The sequence below is a fragment of the Suricata suricatta genome, chromosome 6, assembly GCF_006229205.1.
Source record: "Suricata suricatta isolate VVHF042 chromosome 6, meerkat_22Aug2017_6uvM2_HiC, whole genome shotgun sequence".
NCBI lineage: Eukaryota > Metazoa > Chordata > Mammalia > Carnivora > Herpestidae > Suricata > Suricata suricatta.
The window spans coordinates 129,305,683-129,319,142 of record NC_043705.1 but is presented as its reverse complement, the minus strand read 5'-3'; the positions used below and the strand labels follow the sequence as shown (position 1 = coordinate 129,319,142).

At 35.4% G+C, this 13,460-nt stretch overlaps 1 pseudogene; it reads right to left on the bottom strand.

The window, feature by feature from the left end:
* Positions 1-5,686: 5,686 nt before the first annotated feature.
* Positions 5,687-6,663, bottom strand: LOC115293555 (annotated as a pseudogene).
* Between the last annotated feature and the right edge of the window lie 6,797 nt (positions 6,664-13,460).

Sequence of the window (13,460 nt, the reverse complement as noted above, 5' to 3'; positions counted from 1 at the left end):
AATCCAAATCTGCAAGAAAACAGAAAACCTTTCACGGTTTGCACTGACATGATTTTCTATGTAGGAAAACCAAAAAAATCTATCAAAATACTGCCAGAATTGATAAACAAATTCAGTGAAGTTGGAGGATACAAAATTAACATACAGAAAAGTGTTGCATTTCTATACACCAATAATGAAGTAGCAGAAAGAGAAATTAAGGAATCAGTCCCATTCACAATAGCACCAAAAGCAATAAAATACTTGAGAATAAACCTAACTAAAGAGGTGAAAGAACTGTACTCTGAAAACTATAAACCACTGATGAAAGAAATGGATGAGGACACAAAGAAATGGAAAAACCTTCCATGCTCATGAATCAGAAGAATAAATATTGGTAAAATGTCTATACTCTCAAAACAATCTACACATTTAATGAAATTCCTACCAAAATACTACCAGCAGTTTTCACAAATCTTGAATAAATAATCTTACAATTTCTATGGAACCACAAAAGATCCCAACTAGCCAAAGAAACCTTAAAAAAGAAAAGCAAGCTTGAGGTATTACAATTCAGGGATTCAATTAATCTTTGACAAAGCAGAAAAGAATATCCAATGGGAAGAGATAGTCTCTTCAACAAATGATGTTGAGAAAACTGAAGGGCAACATACAAAATGAAGAAACTGTACTACTTTCTTATACTACACACAAAAATAAGTTCAAAATGTATGAAAGACCTAAATGAGAGACCTAAAACCATAAAAATTCTATAGGAGAGCATAGGCATTAACTTCTTTGGCATCAACCATAGAACCTTCTTTTTAGATATGTCTCCTGATGTAAGGGAAACAAAAGCAAAGATAATCAGGATTTCATCAAAATAAAAATTTCTGCCTAGTGAAGGAAACAATCAACAAAATTAAGACAACCTATGCAATGGGAGAAGATATTTACACATGACTTATTTGATAAAGGTTAATAACCAAAATGTACAAAAAATATACAGAAATGAGTAAACCTATAATTTACCCTTTAAACAGTTCTCTATCATGTTCAGTAAGTCCTATTTACCACTCTTCAGTCTGTGTGCTTTTTTTTTTTTCTATCAGTAGTTAATTGGCCTTACGTTGTCTCGCTCTTTGTTCTCTTGATTCTCATTAGGAGAGTTGAAGGCAAAAGTATTTTGTTGTGTTCCAACTTCTGAAAATAAAGATTAATTTATTTTTGGGTGGATTCCCATCTGTATTGGTAAATAATGAATTTACAAGGTATTAGATTTTTTTACTTTCTTCTCTTTCAACATGATTTTGAGAGATAAGAATAAAACCCCCCAAAACTTTTTTACACACATCTCAAATATCTACATCTACACAAAACAAAGATACTGCTTTAGGTAAATCTAAGACAAAATAGAAAAATAAAACATCTTAAATCATTAGTCAGTAATTTGATTTAAAAGTAATGGCAAAAATCTTGTTTTTTTTTAATTAAAAAATTTTTTTAACATTTATTTATTTTTGAGAGACAGAGAGACAGAGCATGAGCAGGGGAGGAGCAAAGAGAGAGGGAGACACAGAATCCAAAGCAGGCGCCAGGCTCTGAGCTGTCAGCACAGAGCCTGACACGGGGCTTGAAGTAACAAGCTGTGAGATCCCGATCTGAGCCAAAGTTGGCCACTTAACCAACTGAGCCACCCAGGTGCCCCCTCTTTTTTAAAAAATATTCCTTCCCTGCTCAATTTTTGCTTAGTTGATTATTCTTCCTTAATAAGAATTAAAAGACACTTGTGTTCTGAAACACCTGGGTGGCGTTGTCCTTTGATTTTGGGTCAGGACGTGATCTCATGGCTTAGTCCCTGGGTTTGAGCTCCACGTTGGGCTCTGTGCTCATGGCTTGGAGCCTCCTTGGGATTCTCGGTCTCCCTCTCTCTCTCTGCCCCTCCATGCTTTCTCTCTATCTCAAAAATAAATAAACAAACATTTAAAACAAAGCAATTGACTTCAAAATATTGATTCATTACTTCTCATTTGTCAGACAATGTGCCACATAGTGAGCATAAAATCTAGACAATAGAGATAAGATCCTTTTTTTTTACTATAGTGAAATAATAATCAATTAATACAATAATAAAATAATTAAATACAATGAAATTGCTAAGGGTTTTATATGTACCCATTTTTAGAAGATTAGGAAGGGGAGTTTAGACTGAGTCCTGAAAGTTGGAGAAATCACTTTCTCCTTCATCCCCTCTCTCCTCTCGATCACTACATAATTCTCTTATCTTAATATTTACCACCATTAATATAATGTGCACATTTTTGTATCTATAATGCAATTATGAGCTTAACATTATTTTATTTTTTTCTATTCTATTTTTGAGAGAGAAAGAAAGAAAGATTGAGTGGGGGAGAGGCATAAAGAGAGAGACAGAGAGACTCCTGAGCAGGCTCCATGCTCAGTACTGGAGCCCAACATGGTGCTTGATCCCATAACCCTGGGATCATGACCTAAGCTGAAATCGAGAGTCAGATGTTCAACCAACTGAGCCACCCAGGTGCCCCAAGGTTAGCATTATTTTAAATTTTGCTTAAATATATCTATTTATGTCTTATTTTGCAATCACTGGGTTGAAACTATTGGCAAAATAAAAATTAGGCAATTCTTAAATTCTGAACAGTTTTTTAATAGGAATAGAAATAACCTAACTTTTTCTATTGTAGCATTTGTTAAGGAGGATACTGCCAACGTTGAATTACATGTTAACTAATTGGATATAACTACAAGCAATGTAGAGTATTCCAATATTTATCTATTCTGGGAATTCTTTACCATGAACATCAAATTAGACTGGCTTTCCTTTTGCGTATACATCATGCTCAAGGAGTATCTCTGCCCACATAAGATTATTTATAAGAATAACTTTTTTTATTATGAAGTACCAGATGCTTATGGTAAAGATTTTGAAACCAGAGGGAATATTTTAAACAGTCACACAAATTATCCTCCCCAGAAATATCTATAGATAGCAGTTTGGTATTTTATGGTTGTCCCTAATTTATAACGCATATGTGTGCTGCGCACATTGGTGTATGTCCTTGTATACATTTATGTGTTCCTTTTCATGCAGTTTTCCCATAATATGACTTACTAGTGGTATAATACAGCACTTGAAATTTTTATATAAAATTTATAAACAATTTTGTTTTCTCAAAATACCAGAGTTATTTATATTTTTTCTTTAAAAAATATTACCACAATGAATATACCTTCCATAAACTTTTCCTTCATCTCATGATAATATATTCTACAAATGGATGAATGAAATAAAGACAAGAATGTAGACTCATTTATTGCAGAAAAAATCCATTTAAACATTCCACTTTTGTTCAAATTTTTCAAACTATTTAAGCTCATGCAAAGAACGTTTGTGATGAAGAAGTACTGTAGTTGAATAAGCCAATTAAGAGTGTCACTTCCTCCATGAACCCTGAGTTTGTTCTCTATATTTAAGTCTCTTATAGTTTGCTTCCCTCTTTTCTTTTCTTTTCTTTTCTTTTCTTTTCTTTTCTTTTCTTTTCTTTTTTTCTGTAGGGACACGGTGGAGGTGGACTAGATGAGTGACGGGGCATCAAAAAGGGCACTTGTAATGAGCACTGGATGTTTATATCAGTGATGAGTCACCGAATTCTGCATCTGTAGTCAATTTTACCATAGTGTTAACTAACTAGAACTTAAATAAAAACTTGAAATTAAAGAAAAAAGTGATGAACTATTTACAATAACCTTAAGGAAAAGAGACCAGTGATTAGATCTCTCGTGTTGAGATCTCTGGTCAGATATACTACTCTAGAGATTCTGAATCCTAGATCCAGTCCTGGATTACTTGGGTGACCGTCCTGTGTTTTATATTGGGCTGCTATAACAAAATACTGTACACTGAGTGGCTTTAGCAACAGACATTTATTTCTCACAGGTCTGGTGGTTGGAAGTCCAAGATGAAAGTACCAGCCTACTTGGCTCTGGTGACAACGTCTTCTTGGTTTGGAGATGCCCACCTTTGTCCTCACATGGCTGAGAGCTTGAGACAGCAAGCCCTCTGCTCTTAATTTTAAGGACACCAATCCCATCAGCAGGATAATTGATACTCCTGACCTCATGGAAACTTGATTGCCTCCCAAAGGCCCCATCTCCAAATACCATGATATTGTGTGTTTGGCAGGAGGGAGGTAGGACTTTAGCATATGAATTTGACTGGGGACACAACTTAGTCCATAGCATCCTGCTTCTTCAGATCATACAGATGAAAGTCAAGTCTTCCTCCTCCCAAATGCCCAGGGTGGGTGGCACAATGGCAGTCATACAAGGGTACATGAGAAGCCACTACCACCATATACTATGAACCATATGTGTTCCAAAGGTCGTTGGATTATTTTTAGAATCACTTGCCTATGAAAAACAGTGTGGGGAAATGGACAGATTACTTGAAGGAGATGCTCCTTACTTTATCTATTCACCTTCAATAAACAGGTATGTCCTTTAAAAACCTGAGTAAAAATGTCAGGAAAAGCTTTTTTTAGTGCTTTCATTCTCCAGCTTTATTCTGGAATCATCTGAGACCTCAAACTCAGTCCCACCTCTTATGTCTGAAGTTGGTAAGAATGCTTGAATTTAGCACTTGACTTTCTCCAACACCAATGACTTGCACTCTGTCTCTGAGTCTTAGTCCCTTATCAGATGCCTTGAAGATAAACTGCTTCAGCTTCTGCTTAATGTAATCATTTAGTGATGATTCAACTACATAAGCCAATCTGAGAAATTCATGGTTTACTCTATTTTTTTCAAGAGAATATTAAATTGTTTATTGATTATATATGATAATGGATGATACACAAGCTTTAATCCCATCTTTAATTTTATCTGATACCATAATTCAATTTATATATATATATATATATATATATATATATATATATATAGCATAGAATGTGCCAACAATCATATTAATAACCAAATAAACTCCAGTACTTTGCTTGGGTGACCCTTTTAATAGTGAACGCCAGGTCACAACACATTAACTGTCAGTTCAACCACACCAAAGTTTGTGGAGACAAGGGCTTCTGTGCCCAACCAGATAATGTAAAATAAATAAATACATGTCAAATAAATGTCAAATGGAACCTGGCATCACCCCGAAGGGATTCATATTTTACACTGTTGGGGTAGTTCACCAAGGTGTCTTCAGAGTAGACTAACTTTACACAGCACATAAACACACACACACACACACACACATTTATTCAGCATCATAATCAGACTCTTACATCTAGCAATCAACATCATGGGTGCAAAACCAAAAACAAACAATCAAAAAAACAATAGCAACTCTACATTGAAACCCTTTGTTGGAATGCTTTACACTTTACAAAAAACAGAAACTAAAATAACTTGTTATACAATTAGTCACAAATATAGAGCTCATTTTTTTGCCCATACACATGAGTATTGTCTAAAACATGTCTTCTTTGTGGCCATTAGGCCCTGCCACCACTGTGCTTGGCTGGGTTCACAAGTCTGTTGAAACTTGCAGTTTTCCTGTCACTTCTCTGGCTCTCCTTTCCTGCTAAGGTTTGTTTCCTGCCAGTAATTAAAACCTTCTGCCACTGCTATAGCTACTGTGCTGCTGGAACCACCAGAGCCACGGGTTTCATGGTCTGACAAAGTGTTGGCCTCCATCACCATAGGGGGCAGAGCTTCTGCCTCCAAAAGTTGCTCCTTTCATGGGTACAAAATTTGAAGATGGATGGTTGTAATTGCCAAAGTCATTATAGCTTCCACGACCTTCAGAGTTGTTTCCAACATTACCAAGTCTACTCCAGCCATCCCCACTGCCACCATATCTACCACCACCTTGACTGCCATCCAAGCCACCTTGCCCACCGAAGTTTCCTCCATGACCAAAGTTGTCATTCCCACCAAAACCACCCCCATGACCACCACCAAAGTTTCCAGAACCACTTGGATCTCTTTGACTGGATGACGCACTAGTCATCTCCTGCTTAGGTACGGCTCTCCTTACTTCACAGTTGTGGCCACTCACAGGACGGTATTTTTGAATGACCATCTTGTCTACAGTCTTGCTCATCAAATGTTACAAAAGCAATACCTCTCTTTTTGCCACTAACTCAGTCAGTCATGATTTCAGTCTCTTCAATTCTCCCATACTGTTCACAATAATCTCGTAGGTGATGTTCTTCAGCTTCTTCTTTAATGCCACCGACACAAATCTTTTTCACAGTTAAATGGGCACCAGGTCTTTGAGAATCTTGAGACATCCCAATTTGGTTCCACAGCACTTCCATCCACCTGTGTGGCCTTGATTTCATGGCTGCACCCACCTCCTCCACAGGAGCATATGTGACAAACCCAAAACTTCTGGAGTGGTTGGTGTTTGGAAATCATCCCCACACAGTCTGTAAGCTCAAAATGACTCCTCAGACTCTCATTGGTTGTTTCAGACCTCAAACCTCTGATGAAAAGCTTCTGTAGCTGTTCAGGCTCCTCGGGGGACTCTAACTTAGACTTGATGGCAGTGGAAGAGGAGAGTTTAATGATGCTTCCTTGGCAGCGTTCAGGGGCAGAAAGTGAAATACTCTGCATATTTTTTTCCCTCCAAGTATGCATTTTTCAATACTATACTAAAATTTTAGCATGAATTAATTTCTAAATCCAAATTTAAAATCATATTTTCCAGGAACTAAATTCACTAAATGATTTTCCCATCCCTTATACTTTATGCTCTGGGATGATATCACATTTTTTGGTCAAAAATCATAGAAATAGCCATGTTGATAATAGCAATATCAATGCTATATTTTATTATTTCCAAAATACTCTCATAGGGATTAATATCTTTGACATTTGTGTCATCTTTGTGAGATCTGAAAATAATTATTCTCATCCTCATATTACAGATGAGAAAACTGAGACATATCAAGGAAATGATATCTCTGTCCTTAAACCTAACAAGGAACTAAAGGAAAAATTCAGAGACTGAATCTGGGATTTTTTAAAAATTAAAACTTAAAGAAAAGAAGCCCACTCTTGACAACACCTCACAGAACTTTCCTTTATTATTAGTTGTACCATGCCTTTATGTTTTAACTAATCATTTGGAGTTAAAAGAAAATTAGAAGTTTATTTGCCTGAATAATCTCAAATCGCTGTGCGCATTCACACTAAAACATTCTTGTGTTTTTTCACATGTAAGAGATTTTTAATTTGTGTCACATGAAGAGGTAACTAGCTGTCACACTTTACATGCTGATGTTCTGTTTGATAGCAATCTATTTTCATATTTTCTTTTATAACTGCTATGGAGTCCTTTTATTTGTGCAAATCCACTTCCATTTTGGGAATCATTAGGCATGCATAATGTAGTTCTTCGCTATCAGAATTTCATGCTTATGTAATATAATTGACTCATAGTAATTAGTGGGATGCTTATTTTTGCCTGAAGTTAGAAATTTTCATTTTTTTTTCCTTTTTGACTCTTGGTCAGAGATATGAAGCTAAGTAGAAATTTGTATAATTATCCTGTGGATTTCAAAAGTTCCAGAATGTCTAATCAATTTAAGTCATTAAATAGGTCCTTCTTTTTTTCCCCAAAATCTGTAAATTCAGAAAAATATAAAGCCCTTCAGATGTAATTAAATTAAGAAATTATATTTTACTTAATTTTGCCTAGCCTAATTCTTATTATCAGCATTCTCAGCCTATATACTAAAAATAATTTATTAAAATTTAATTTAATCACTACATTGCTGGCATTTAAAAAAGCAAAACCTTTTTTTAAAAAAATTACCTCATATTCCCAAACTTACTTTATTTGTGCATTCATGTATCAACGATGCATTTTAACAGTCAGATTCTCAGCTAGGTAATTGAATAGAAAATTAAATCGGTCATGTCCTTGTTTTGACTTTGTATATTACAGATTCTAAAGGAGTAGGTGAAAATAACCAAAGTAGAATATAAGAAATACTGTAACGCAGGAGTGTATGTGTCACTTTGGTTACATGGAGGAAGAGGAAGACACACCCCGTCTTTAAGTAGATTGGTTGTCAGGAAAGCCTTCCCAGAAAAGGCTCATTTTAATCAGAATTCTATAGCGTTTGGAACAGTTTGCCTGATGTATAGTAGGAAATAGGGGAAAGGCACCAAAAACCCCCACAAAAACCAAACAAACAAAAATCCCCCCAGATATCTTAATGTGCATGGATTTTTCAAGCAGAGGGAACAAAATATTATTTGAGGAAAAGGAAGGATATGGGGCAGGTGGCTTAGCGGGGGCAGGGGGAGAACCTCTTAAGTGTTAAATCTGAAAGGACATTGAAGTGTGGTTAAATGATGGGTGATGGAATGAGGCAGAGCTTGGCTTGCACCCTCCCTCCACACTGTGCAACTGCTTCACCTTGGCCAAATTAATGGTTTTCATATTTGAAATGTGTGGATGAATGTATACACACATATGTACCATTTATGAGTTTTTCAGGTTTAAATAAAATAATAACATTTATGTAGTGAACACAGTACCAAATTCTACTCAAATTTCAACTATCAATGCTGTTACTATTCTTATTGCTCCTACGATGATTAGAACTTTATTCTGTAGAAAGGTCATTCCTGCAGCTGTGGAGAGAACTCAGTGGTAACTCAGTATTGCAGGCTAGGGAATCTCTTTATGGAGTATTAAAACCATTCCATCTACAGAATAAAGCAGAACAATAATACAGATAATAAAACAAAAATACTATCTAAAATCATTTTGTACACTGTACCAGGGAAACAGAACCAATATTTTAAAGACACACACACACACACACACACACACACACACACACACACAAAGAGACAAACAGGATAGAGGTAGCGACAGGGAAGCAAAGAGGTAGAGAGAGATTTATTTTAAGGAATTGACTTCCGTGATTGTGGGGGCTACAAACTCCAAAATCTGGTGGCAGACTAGAAATGCAGACAGAATTTCTATGTTACAAACTCCTGGCAGAATTCCTTCTCCTTCTAGAAACCTCAATTTTTGCTCTTAAAGCTTTTAACTGGTTGACCTTTACTTTATGGGGGATAATCAGCTTTACACAAGATCTACTGAGTGTAAATGTTAATCACATCTAAAACAATATATCACTTCACACATATTATCTAGGTGTTTGACCAAATAACTGGGCACCATAGCCTTGCCTAGTTGACACATAAGATTAACCATTTCAATAAGGCCGCTGAAACCAAGGTTTAGTACACTTAGTTGATAACATGTGAGATGTCAGAGATGTAGTAAAAGCTGGAGCTGGCATTCAAACCCCTGGCTATATGAATTAATATTCAGAATGTGTCACCCATCAGCTGTCCCATCGCCTAATAGGAGTAGATATGGAAAAGAAGAGATCCATGTGAAACTATGACTATGTGAGGGAAATGAGGAGGCAGGGGGAGCATAAAATTATTTCCTATGGTTTATTTTTAATGATTAAGTGACTGCTACAGTGATTCTGAAAAGGATCGATTGTGGAGAAAGAAGAAATGGTCTGTTTTGAATCAAGTAAGTTTGAGTTCTGCAAGGTCAACCTGTTACCTCCCTGAGTAAACAAACTTGGGTAAAAAAAAATCATTGTCCCTTGCCTCCTTTCTTTCCAGATATCATCTCTGCTGCGTGAAATGTCTTTCCACATTTATCCACACACAGCACCCAACTCCTCCTTCAAATGAGATAGACTAGTATCCTCCTTGTGAAGTCTGTTTCCAGGCACACTTAGTCATTGTGCCTTGTGCCTCGATAGGGCACAGGTTTGTTAATGCTGTCACACTCCACAGCAACCTCTTTGAGATGGGGACCCATGTCAGACGCAGCTTAGCTGCTCACAGAGTGCTTGGTCCTCAGCAGTGGGCAAATAGGCCACTTCTGAATGAATTAACCTCCTCATGTTATTAATATAAGTGTGCATATGGTTGATCAGGAGCATAAACCATTATGACCTATTTATGGAGCCTTTTAAAAATTCAGCATAAGCATGAAATGATAGGTTGACTGTCATATAAAGTGTAACTATAACTGTAAAGTAAAATGTTGTCCCTGAGCTCAGTCCTAGCTCTGTTCGGTCTGTTTCAATGCTGGTCCCAAATTATATATCATTCTTTTATCTATATATTCATTTCCTTTTATACTGACATGGGCAAACAAACTAGTCTTTTGTGTTTTCCTTTTTTTTTTTTGGCATCTAATCCATAATTATTTTTCTGAATTAAAAATAAAATAAATTAACATTTTATTTATTTTTTTTATTCAGGAAAGTAAGGCAGCTCTCTAATAGGGGATGTAGTTATATAACAATGCAACTTAAAACTTTTTAATCAAATAATTGATTCAAATCCTATAAACTAAAGTTTAGTTAATTATAACAACTTTAGAGGTACATACTCTGCTCAAACTGTAATGCATATTAATTTATTTGGAAGGAAGAAGAGGTATGGATTTAGATATTACATTCTGATTTATATTATGAATTATATGTTCACTTTCAAGGCCCTGAAATACTGCCTGTCTTTGCAGCATCAGATGCATCCCAAACGGGTCGGATTTGTTCAAGGGCACATAGGTGTCCAGTGAACTCGTGGTTGGTTGGCAGCCCGCATACCCCGAGCTCACATGAATGGCTGACCATGAGATCTCCCCTCTCAGTTAGAGTCACTTTTTTTTGTTATGTTTTTTTTATTTATTTTTGAGAGACAGACAAAGACAGCGCGATACTAGGAGGGTCAGAGACAGAGGGAGATACATAATTGAAAGCAGGTTCCAGGCTCTGAGCTAGCTGGCAACACAGAGCCTGACTGCAGGGCTCGAACCCACAAACTGTGAGATCATGACCTGAGCTGAAGCCAGACACTTAACCGACGGAGCCACCCAGGCGCCCCTAGAGTCACTTTCTAAATCATTTTTGCATCTGTATATGGCTTTTAGGCCAAAAATGAATAGATTAGCAGCAACTTTGAGCAGCACAATGAGTAAATAGGTAGGACTACCTTTTATGAAGACCTTAAATTTGAATAATACTAGCATATAAAATTCCAGAAAGGGAAATAGAATGCTCACTAACTTCTGTTAAAAAAAATAATCATTCCATTGTAGTAAATGATGGAAATGCACAGATAACTTTATTTATAAGCCTCAAAGTTAAAGAAGCATAAAATACATACATTTTTACATAAAGAGGATTTTTTAATCTTTTTTTAAGTTTATTTATTTTGAGAGAGAGAGCACAAATGGGATCGGGGCATAGAGATGGAGAGAGCATTCCAAGCAAGCTCCATGCTGTTAGCACAGAGCCTGGTGTGGGGCACAAATTCACAGTGAGATCATGACCTGAGCTGAGATCAAGAGTCAGATGCTTAACTGAATGAGCCACCCAGGGGCCCCTAAAAGGATGTCTTTGATATATAGCATATACTGTTAGTCCTTTATTGATCTAGTTACACTTGACCTAATCTGTTCCAGGTGGAATGTTTACTTCTTTATTCCCTATTCTTTCACTGATTCTTTGTGTAGCGTGAATATTTTTAATTTTACGCCTCTAAATAAACATAGAACTGCTAACTCAGTAACAGTCTCTGAAATACAAAATATATTCTATTCAATTAAAACTTTACATTTTCTTTATGACACTGAATCATTAAATTATGCAGTCAAATCACAAGTTTTAATGAGATTATTTTCTTCAATCTTAAATATATGTTTCTTTTATAAATGTATTCTAGTCTTAAAATGGATGTGCATTTTGGATTAGTATGTTTTATTCTGAATCTCTTCTTAGTTTTAAAAATTCAGGAGATTTGTTTTAGCCTCTGGAGTATTCTAAAGAGTGCTTCCAGGAAGTTTCTAAATGCCAGCCCATTCTCCCTGTTCCATCTACAGTTTTAAGCCTCGTAAAATGCTTTACATAAGGCTGTTGCCCTCATTTCTTCTTCTCTTGTATTTCTCCGCTTCTTTCTTGTAATAATTCAAACAAGCATTCAGTGAGTGCCCACTAGGTGTCAGACAATCTCCTAGTAATTAACAAAAAAAAAAAAAAAAAAAAAGGAAGAAAAAGGAAAGAAAAAACTTTTCTTGATATCTTCACATATGTGGAATTAAGATGAGAAAGAGTACAGTGTGAGAAAGAAGATATCTTATGCTATTTTCTCTTTGAAAATGCTGAAGTGGCCTGCTCCCTGAACTCTCTCCAACTGGCACTGGTTTAAAATTGACTGAATTAGAACACTATTTCTTTAAAAAATGGTTTTCATAACAAATTAGCACAATAATGTAATTACTCTCTTAAAGATTCATTTGTAGAAGATGTTGCATTGTTCATACAGAAAATACTCTAAAGAAGTTTGTAAATAACATATTTTCCATTTATGCATAAGACATTGTTGGAATGTCTACTATACAAAGGCCCTATATGCAATTTCTGTGAAGAAAACTTAAAGTTCCTATTCTCCAGGAACTTACACCTAGCAAGAGAGAAGTTAATGCAATCAGGTTGGAACATGCAAACTGTGAACTTTACATTCTCAATCAACAAAGACAGAATAGGTGCCAATATAAAACTTAATTCCATTCTTATATCTTTTGGACAATATTCACATTAAAAACATTGTGGCATGAGCTATAAGGTTTTGTTCATTTTAACTAAAGATATGCAGTCTTAAGAGAAAATAAAAGTTCAAATTCAAGATTTGTTGAATGTCTTGAATATTATATTGCATATTGCAAAAGAGGAGGTCCATTTCTTTCTCTTATGCAATGAACATTATTTTCAAAATGCTTAACATACTTCTAACTGAAAAAGGCTTCAAAAAAACTATAAAGAAAAGGTAACTATTTTATAAATTTTACAAATGTCTGCCTTAAAAGAAGACAAGTATTTAAAACTGAGACAATATGCTATACATAATCATAATTTACATGATTTTAAAATAAAAATTTAATCTACAAGTTCATTGGTTGAATCTTTTTTATATATGCAATATCCAATGACATATCTTGGAAGATTCTTTATTATATCTATTCTAAAATCTCTGTTTCCCATGTTTGTTGCTTAATTCTATTGTTATAATTTGTTGCTTTAGTCTCATTATAAAAGATATTTCCAATATTGGTTGACTCTGGTTTAATTATTATCATTACTATTAATAGTAATAGTAGTACATGGAAATCCTATACTAGTTCTAATTTGCTATAGTCTATTCCCGGATGTCGTACAAGATGGACAGAATGTATTACTCTTACTGAGACCTATGTGCCAAGGTCATTTCCTCTGGATATGAACTATTCACCCCCTTCTGGGTATAATTAGCTTCTAAGAACATGGCTCTTATCTCTTCATTCTCAGGACTGACACTGCTCCAACTCAAGATCAAGTACCACT